The sequence below is a fragment of the Lonchura striata genome, unplaced genomic scaffold, assembly GCF_046129695.1.
Source record: "Lonchura striata isolate bLonStr1 unplaced genomic scaffold, bLonStr1.mat Scaffold_111, whole genome shotgun sequence".
Taxonomy (NCBI): Eukaryota; Metazoa; Chordata; class Aves; order Passeriformes; family Estrildidae; genus Lonchura; species Lonchura striata.
This window is the reverse complement of record NW_027461080.1, coordinates 803,128-813,701: the sequence shown is the minus strand read 5'-3', so window position 1 is coordinate 813,701 and position 10,574 is coordinate 803,128.

The window sequence follows — 10,574 nt, the reverse complement described above, 5'->3', positions numbered from 1 at the left end:
AGCCCTACAAACTGACATCAGGAACCTGGACTGCTGAGTTTTCTTTCCCAGGGAAAATGGAAAAAGGATGTGCCCAGGGGCCCCTGGCCCTGACTGCAAAAAATCCTTATATCGAAGGATGGACCCCACACCGAAGTTGTCCCCACCTCAAACTTGTGCTGCCCTGATAGACCCAAGGGAGCCCTACAAACTGACATCAGGAACCTGGACTGCTGAGTTTTCTTTCCCAGGGAAAATGGAAAAAGGATGTGCCCGGGGGCCCCTGGCCCTGACTGCAAAAAATCCTTATATCGAAGGATGGAGCCCACACCGAAGTTGTCCCCACCTCAAACTTGTGCTGCCCTGATAGACCCAAGGGAGCCCTACAAACTGACATCAGGAACCTGGACTGCTGAGTTTTCTTTCCCAGGGAAAATGGCCAAAGGATGTGCCCAGGGGCCCCTGGCCCTGACTGCCAAAAATCCTTATATCGAAGGATGGACCCCACACCGAAGTTGTCCCCACCTCAAACTTGTGCTGCCCTGATAGACCCAAGGGAGCCCTACAAACTGACATCAGGAACCTGGACTGCTGAGTTTTCTTTCCCAGGGAAAATGGAAAAAGGATGTGCCCGGGGGCCCCTGGCCCTGACTGCAAAAAATCCTTATATCGAAGGATGGACCCCACACCGAAATTGTCCCCACCTCAAACTTGTGCTGCCCTGATAGACCCAAGGGAGCCCTACAAACTGACATCAGGAACCTGGACTGCTGAGTTTTCTTTCCCAGGGAAAATGGAAAAAGGATGTGCCCGGGGGCCCCTGGCCTGGACTGCAAAAAATCATTATATCGAAGGATGGAGCCCACACGAAAGTTCTGCCCACGTCAAACTTGTGCTGCCCTGATAGACCCAAGGGAGCCCTACAAACTGACATCAGGAACCTGGACTGCTGAGTTTTCTTTCCCAGGGAAAATGGCCAAAGGATGTGCCCAGGGGCCCCTGGCCCTGACTGCAAAAAATCCTTATATCGAAGGATGGAGCCCACACGAAAGTTGTGCCCACGTCAAACTTGTGCTGCCCTGATAGACCCAAGGGAGCCCTACAAACTGACATCAGGAACCTGGACTGCTGAGTTTTCTTTCCCAGGGAAAATGGAAAAAGGATGTGCCCGGGGGCCCCTGGCCCTGACTGCAAAAAATCCTTATATCGAAGGATGGACCCCACACCGAAGTTGTCCCCACCTCAAACTTGTGCTGCCCTGATAGACCCAAGGGAGCCCTACAAACTGACTTCAGGAACCTGGACTGCTGAGTTTTCTTTCCCAGGGAAAATGGAAAAAGGATGTGCCCAGGGGCCCCTGGCCCTGACTGCAAAAAATCCTTATATCGAAGGATGGACCCAAGACCGAAGTTGTCCCCACCTCAAACTTGTGCTGCCCTGATAGACCGAAGGGAGCCCTACAAACTGACATCAGGAACCTGGACTGCTGAGTTTTCTTTCCCAGGGAAAATGGAAAAAGGATGTGCCCAGGGGCCCCTGGCCCTGACAGCAAAAAATCCTTATATCGAAGGATGGAACCCCACACCGAAGTTGTCCCCACCTCAAACTTGTGCTGCCCTGATAGACCCAAGGGAGCCCTACAAACTGACATCAGGAACCTGGACTGCTGAGTTTTCTTTCCCAGGGAAAATGGAAAAAGGATGTGCCCAGGGGCCCCTGGCCTGGACTGCAAAAAATCATTATATCGAAGGATGGAGCCCACACGAAAGTTGTGCCCACCTCAAACTTGTGCTGCCCTGATAGACCCAAGGGAGCCGTACAAACTGACATCAGGAACCTGGACTGCTGAGTTTTCTTTCCTAGGGAAAATGGCCAAAGGATGTGCCCAGGGGCCCCTGGCCCTGACTGCAAAAAATCCTTATATCGAAGGATGGACCCCACACCGAAGTTGTCCCCACCTCAAACTTGTGCTGCCCTGATAGACCCAAGGGAGCCCTACAAACTGACATCAGGAACCTGGACTGCTGAGTTTTCTTTCCCAGGGAAAATGGAAAAAGGATGTGCCCGGGGGCCCCTGGCCCTGACTGCAAAAAATCCTTATATCGAAGGATGGACCCCACACCGAAGTTGTCCCCACCTCAAACTTGTGCTGCCCTGATAGACCCAAGGGAGCCCTACAAACTGACATCAGGAACCTGGACTGCTGAGTTTTCTTTCCCAGGGAAAATGGCCAAAGGATGTGCCCGGGGGCCCCTGGCCCTGACTGCAAAAAATCCTTATATCGAAGGATGGACCCCACACCGAAGTTGTCCCCACCTCAAACTTGTGCTGCCCTGATAGACCCAAGGGAACCCTACAAACTGACATCAGGAACCTGGACTGCTGAGTTTTCTTTCCCAGGGAAAATGGAAAAAGGATGTGCCCGGGGGCCCCTGGCCCTGACTGCAAAAAATCCTTATATCGAAGGATGGACCCCACACCGAAGTTGTCCCCACCTCAAACTTGTGCTGCCCTGATAGACCCAAGGGAGCCCTACAAACTGACATCAGGAACCTGGACTGCTGAGTTTTCTTTCCCAGGGAAAATGGAAAAAGGATGTGCCCGGGGGCCCCTGGCCCTGACTGCAAAGAATCCTTATATCGAAGGATGGACCCCACACCGAAGTTGTCCCCACCTCAAACTTGTGCTGCCCTGATAGACCCAAGGGAGCCCTACAAACTGACATCAGGAACCTGGACTGCTGACTTTTCTTTCCCAGGGAAAATGGAAAAAGGATGTGCCCAGGGGCCCCTGGCCCTGACTGCAAAAAATCCTTATATCGAAGGATGGACCCCACACCGAAGTTGTCCCCACCTCAAACTTGTGCTGCCCTGATAGACCCAAGGGAGCCCTACAAACTGACATCAGGAACCTGGACTGCTGAGTTTTCTTTCCCAGGGAAAATGGCAAAAGGATGTGCCCGGGGGCCCCTGGCCCTGACTGCAAAAAATCCTTATATCGAAGGATGGACCCCACACCGAAGTTGTCCCCACCTCAAACTTGTGCTGCCCTGATAGACCCAAGGGAGCCCTACAAACTGACATCAGGAACCTGGACTGCTGAGTTTTCTTTCCCAGGGAAAATGGAAAAAGGATGTGCCCAGGGGCCCCTGGCCTGAACTGCAAAAAATCATTATATCGAAGGATGGAGCCCACACGAAAGTTGTGCCCACCTCAAACTTGTGCTGCCCTGATAGACCCAAGGGAGCCCTACAAACTGACATCAGGAACCTGGACTGCTGAGTTTTCTTTCCCAGGGAAAATGGAAAAAGGATGTGCCCGGGGGCCCCTGGTCCAGACTGCAAAGAATCCTTATATCGAAGGATGGACCCCACACCGAAGTTGTCCCCACCTCAAACTTGTGCTGCCCTGATAGACCCAAGGGAGCCCTACAAACTGACATCAGGAACCTGGACTGCTGAGTTTTCTTTCGCAGGGAAAATGGCCAAAGGGTGTGCCCGGGGGCCCGTGGCCCTGACTGCAAAAAATCCTTATATCGAAGGATGGACCCCACACCGAAGTTGTCCCCACCTCAAACTTGTGCTGCCCTGATAGACCCAAGGGAACCCTACAAACTGACATCAGGAACCTGGACTGCTGAGTTTTCTTTCCCAGGGAAAATGGAAAAAGGATGTGCCCGGGGGCCCCTGGTCCAGACTGCAAAGAATCCTTATATCGAAGGATGGACCCCACACCGAAGTTGTCCCCACCTCAAACTTGTGCTGCCCTGATAGACCCAAGGGAGCCCTACAAACTGACATCAGGAACCTGGACTGCTGAGTTTTCTTTCCCAGGGAAAATGGAAAAAGGATGTGCCCAGGGGCCCATGCCCCTGACTGCAAAAAATCCTTATATCGGAGGATGCACCCCACACCGAAGTTGTCCCCACCTCAAACTTGTGCTGCCCTGATAGACCTAAGGGAGCCCTACTAACTGACATCAGGAACCTGGACTGCTGAGTTTTCTTTCCCAGGGAAAATGGAAAAAGGATGTGCCCGGGGGCCCCTGGCCCTGACTGCAAAAAATCCTTATATCGAAGGATGGACCCCACACCGAAGTTGTCCCCACCTCAAACTTGTGCTGCCCTGATAGACCCAAGGGAGCCCTACAAACTGACATCAGGAACCTGGACTGCTGAGTTTTCTTTCCCAGGGAAAATGGAAAAAGGATGTGCCCGGGGGCCCCTGGCCCTGACTGCAAAAAATCCTTATATCGAAGGATGGACCCCACACCGAAGTTGTCCCCACCTCAAACTTGTGCTGCCCTGATAGACCCAAGGGAGCCCTACAAACTGACATCAGGAACCTGGACTGCTGAGTTTTCTTTCCCAGGGAAAATGGAAAAAGGATGTGCCCGGGGGCCCCTGGCCCTGACTGCAAAGAATCCTTATATCGAAGGATGGACCCCACACCGAAGTTGTCCCCACCTCAAACTTGTGCTGCCCTGATAGACCCAAGGGAGCCCTACAAACTGACATCAGGAACCTGGACTGCTGACTTTTCTTTCCCAGGGAAAATGGAAAAAGGATGTGCCCAGGGGCCCCTGGCCCTGACTGCAAAAAATCCTTATATCGAAGGATGGACCCCACACCGAAGTTGTCCCCACCTCAAACTTGTGCTGCCCTGATAGACCCAAGGGAGCCCTACAAACTGACATCAGGAACCTGGACTGCTGAGTTTTCTTTCCCAGGGAAAATGGCAAAAGGATGTGCCCGGGGGCCCCTGGCCCTGACTGCAAAAAATCCTTATATCGAAGGATGGACCCCACACCGAAGTTGTCCCCACCTCAAACTTGTGCTGCCCTGATAGACCCAAGGGAGCCCTACAAACTGACATCAGGAACCTGGACTGCTGAGTTTTCTTTCCCAGGGAAAATGGAAAAAGGATGTGCCCAGGGGCCCCTGGCCTGAACTGCAAAAAATCATTATATCGAAGGATGGAGCCCACACGAAAGTTGTGCCCACCTCAAACTTGTGCTGCCCTGATAGACCCAAGGGAGCCCTACAAACTGACATCAGGAACCTGGACTGCTGAGTTTTCTTTCCCAGGGAAAATGGAAAAAGGATGTGCCCAGGGGCCCCTGGCCCTGACTGCAAAAAATCCTTATATCGAAGGATGGACCCCACACCAAAGTTGTCCCCACCTCAAACTTGTGCTGCCCTGATAGACCCAAGGGAGCCCTACAAACTGACATCAGGAACCTGGACTGCTGAGTTTTCTTTCCCAGGGAAAATGGCCAAAGGATGTGCCCGGGGGCCCCTGGCCCTGACTGCAAAAAATCCTTATATCGAAGGATGCACCCCACACCGAAGTTGTCCCCACCTCAAACTTGTGCTGCCCTGATAGACCCAAGGGAGCCCTACAAACTGACATCAGGAACCTGGACTGCTGAGTTTTCTTTCCCAGGGGAAATGGAAAAAGGATGTGCCCAGAGGCCCCTGGCACTGGGCAGGGACCTCACTGCAAAAAATCCTTATATCGAAGGATGGACCCCACACCGAAGTTGTCCCCACCTCAAACTTGTGCTGCCCTGATAGACCCAAGGGAGCCCTACAAACTGACATCAGGAACCTGGACTGCTGAGTTTTCTTTCCCAGGGAAAATGGAAAAAGGATGTGCCCAGGGGCCCCTGGCCTGGACTGCAAAAAATCATTATATCGAAGGATGGAGCCCACACGAAAGTTGTGCCCACCTCAAACTTGTGCTGCCCTGATAGACCCAAGGGAGCCGTACAAACTGACATCAGGAACCTGGACTGCTGAGTTTTCTTTCCTAGGGAAAATGGCCAAAGGATGTGCCCAGGGGCCCCTGGCCCTGACTGCAAAAAATCCTTATATCGAAGGATGGACCCCACACCGAAGTTGTCCCCACCTCAAACTTGTGCTGCCCTGATAGACCCAAGGGAGCCCTACAAACTGACATCAGGAACCTGGACTGCTGAGTTTTCTTTCCCAGGGAAAATGGAAAAAGGATGTGCCCGGGGGCCCCTGGCCCTGACTGCAAAAAATCCTTATATCGAAGGATGGACCCCACACCGAAGTTGTCCCCACCTCAAACTTGTGCTGCCCTGATAGACCCAAGGGAGCCCTACAAACTGACATCAGGAACCTGGACTGCTGAGTTTTCTTTCCCAGGGAAAATGGCCAAAGGATGTGCCCGGGGGCCCCTGGCCCTGACTGCAAAAAATCCTTATATCGAAGGATGGACCCCACACCGAAGTTGTCCCCACCTCAAACTTGTGCTGCCCTGATAGACCCAAGGGAACCCTACAAACTGACATCAGGAACCTGGACTGCTGAGTTTTCTTTCCCAGGGAAAATGGAAAAAGGATGTGCCCGGGGGCCCCTGGCCCTGACTGCAAAAAATCCTTATATCGAAGGATGGACCCCACACCGAAGTTGTCCCCACCTCAAACTTGTGCTGCCCTGATAGACCCAAGGGAGCCCTACAAACTGACATCAGGAACCTGGACTGCTGAGTTTTCTTTCCCAGGGAAAATGGAAAAAGGATGTGCCCGGGGGCCCCTGGCCCTGACTGCAAAGAATCCTTATATCGAAGGATGGACCCCACACCGAAGTTGTCCCCACCTCAAACTTGTGCTGCCCTGATAGACCCAAGGGAGCCCTACAAACTGACATCAGGAACCTGGACTGCTGACTTTTCTTTCCCAGGGAAAATGGAAAAAGGATGTGCCCAGGGGCCCCTGGCCCTGACTGCAAAAAATCCTTATATCGAAGGATGGACCCCACACCGAAGTTGTCCCCACCTCAAACTTGTGCTGCCCTGATAGACCCAAGGGAGCCCTACAAACTGACATCAGGAACCTGGACTGCTGAGTTTTCTTTCCCAGGGAAAATGGCAAAAGGATGTGCCCGGGGGCCCCTGGCCCTGACTGCAAAAAATCCTTATATCGAAGGATGGACCCCACACCGAAGTTGTCCCCACCTCAAACTTGTGCTGCCCTGATAGACCCAAGGGAGCCCTACAAACTGACATCAGGAACCTGGACTGCTGAGTTTTCTTTCCCAGGGAAAATGGAAAAAGGATGTGCCCAGGGGCCCCTGGCCTGAACTGCAAAAAATCATTATATCGAAGGATGGAGCCCACACGAAAGTTGTGCCCACCTCAAACTTGTGCTGCCCTGATAGACCCAAGGGAGCCCTACAAACTGACATCAGGAACCTGGACTGCTGAGTTTTCTTTCCCAGGGAAAATGGAAAAAGGATGTGCCCGGGGGCCCCTGGTCCAGACTGCAAAGAATCCTTATATCGAAGGATGGACCCCACACCGAAGTTGTCCCCACCTCAAACTTGTGCTGCCCTGATAGACCCAAGGGAGCCCTACAAACTGACATCAGGAACCTGGACTGCTGAGTTTTCTTTCGCAGGGAAAATGGCCAAAGGGTGTGCCCGGGGGCCCGTGGCCCTGACTGCAAAAAATCCTTATATCGAAGGATGGACCCCACACCGAAGTTGTCCCCACCTCAAACTTGTGCTGCCCTGATAGACCCAAGGGAACCCTACAAACTGACATCAGGAACCTGGACTGCTGAGTTTTCTTTCCCAGGGAAAATGGAAAAAGGATGTGCCCGGGGGCCCCTGGTCCAGACTGCAAAGAATCCTTATATCGAAGGATGGACCCCACACCGAAGTTGTCCCCACCTCAAACTTGTGCTGCCCTGATAGACCCAAGGGAGCCCTACAAACTGACATCAGGAACCTGGACTGCTGAGTTTTCTTTCCCAGGGAAAATGGAAAAAGGATGTGCCCAGGGGCCCATGCCCCTGACTGCAAAAAATCCTTATATCGAAGGATGCACCCCACACCGAAGTTGTCCCCACCTCAAACTTGTGCTGCCCTGATAGACCCAAGGGAGCCCTACTAACTGACATCAGGAACCTGGACTGCTGAGTTTTCTTTCCCAGGGAAAATGGAAAAAGGATGTGCCCGGGGGCCCCTGGCCCTGACTGCAAAAAATCCTTATATCGAAGGATGGACCCCACACCGAAGTTGTCCCCACCTCAAACTTGTGCTGCCCTGATAGACCCAAGGGAGCCCTACAAACTGACATCAGGAACCTGGACTGCTGAGTTTTCTTTCCCAGGGAAAATGGAAAAAGGATGTGCCCGGGGGCCCCTGGCCCTGACTGCAAAAAATCCTTATATCGAAGGATGGACCCCACACCGAAGTTGTCCCCACCTCAAACTTGTGCTGCCCTGATAGACCCAAGGGAGCCCTACAAACTGACATCAGGAACCTGGACTGCTGAGTTTTCTTTCCCAGGGAAAATGGCAAAAGGATGTGCCCGGGGGCCCCTGGCCCTGACTGCAAAAAATCCTTATATCGAAGGATGGACCCCACACCGAAGTTGTCCCCACCTCAAACTTGTGCTGCCCTGATAGACCCAAGGGAGCCCTACAAACTGACATCAGGAACCTGGACTGCTGAGTTTTCTTTCCCAGGGAAAATGGAAAAAGGATGTGCCCAGGGGCCCCTGGCCTGAACTGCAAAAAATCATTATATCGAAGGATGGAGCCCACACGAAAGTTGTGCCCACCTCAAACTTGTGCTGCCCTGATAGACCCAAGGGAGCCCTACAAACTGACATCAGGAACCTGGACTGCTGAGTTTTCTTTCCCAGGGAAAATGGAAAAAGGATGTGCCCAGGGGCCCCTGGCCCTGACTGCAAAAAATCCTTATATCGAAGGATGGACCCCACACCAAAGTTGTCCCCACCTCAAACTTGTGCTGCCCTGATAGACCCAAGGGAGCCCTACAAACTGACATCAGGAACCTGGACTGCTGAGTTTTCTTTCCCAGGGAAAATGGCCAAAGGATGTGCCCGGGGGCCCCTGGCCCTGACTGCAAAAAATCCTTATATCGAAGGATGCACCCCACACCGAAGTTGTCCCCACCTCAAACTTGTGCTGCCCTGATAGACCCAAGGGAGCCCTACAAACTGACATCAGGAACCTGGACTGCTGAGTTTTCTTTCCCAGGGGAAATGGAAAAAGGATGTGCCCAGAGGCCCCTGGCACTGGGCAGGGACCTCACTGCAAAAAATCCTTATATCGAAGGATGGACCCCACACCGAAGTTGTCCCCACCTCAAACTTGTGCTGCCCTGATAGACCCAAGGGAGCCCTACAAACTGACATCAGGAACCTGGACTGCTGAGTTTTCTTTCCCAGGGAAAATGGAAAAAGGATGTGCCCGGGGGCCCCTGGCCTGGACTGCAAAAAATCATTATATTGAAGGATGGAGCCCACACGAAAGTTGTGCCCACGTCAAACTTGTGCTGCCCTGATAGACCCAAGGGAGCCCTACAAACTGACATCAGGAACCTGGACTGCTGAGTTTTCTTTCCCAGGGAAAATGACCAAAGGATGTGCCCGGGGGCCCCTGGCCCTGATTGCAAAAAATCCTTATATCGAAGGATGGACCCCACACCGAAGTTGTCCCCTCCTTAAACTTGTGCTGCCCTGATAGACCCAAGGGAGCCCTACAAACTGACATCAGGAACCTGGACTGCTGAGTTTTCTTTCCCAGGTAAAATGGAAAAAGGATGTGCCCAGGGGCCCCTGGCCCTGGGCAGGGGCCTCACTGCAAAGAATCCTTATATCGAAGGATGGACCCCACACCGAAGTTGTCCCCACCTCAAACTTGTGCTGCCCTGATAGACCCAAGGGAGCCCTACAAACTGACATCAGGAACCTGGACTGCTGAGTTTTCTTTCCCAGGGAAAATGGAAAAAGGATGTGCCCGGGGGGCCCTTGCCCTGACAGCAAAAAATCCTTATATCGAAGGATGGACCCCACACCGAAGTTGTCCCCACCTCAAACTTGTGCTGCCCTGATAGACCCAAGGGAGCCCTACAAACTGACATCAGGAACCTGGACTGCTGAGTTTTCTTTCCCAGGGAAAATGGAAAAAGGATGTGCCCGGGGGCCCCTGGCCCTGACTGCAAAAAATCCTTATATCGAAGGATGGAGCCCACACCGAAGTTGTCCCCACCTCAAACTTGTGCTGCCCTGATAGACCCAAGGGAGCCCTACAAACTGACATCAGGAACCTGGACTGCTGAGTTTTCTTTCCCAGGGAAAATGGCCAAAGGATGTGCCCAGGGGCCCCTGGCCCTGACTGCCAAAAATCCTTATATCGAAGGATGGACCCCACACCGAAGTTGTCCCCACCTCAAACTTGTGCTGCCCTGATAGACCCAAGGGAGCCCTACAAACTGACATCAGGAACCTGGACTGCTGAGTTTTCTTTCCCAGGGAAAATGGAAAAAGGATGTGCCCGGGGGCCCCTGGCCCTGACTGCAAAAAATCCTTATATCGAAGGATGGACCCCACACCGATCTTGTCCCCACCTCAAACTTGTGCTGCCCTGATAGACCCAAGGGAGCCCTACAAACTGACATCAGGAACCTGGACTGCTGAGTTTTCTTTCCCAGGGAAAATGGAAAAAGGATGTGCCCGGGGGCCCCTGGCCTGGACTGCAAAAAATCATTATATCGAAGGATGGAGCCCACACGAAAGTTCTGCCCACGTCAAACTT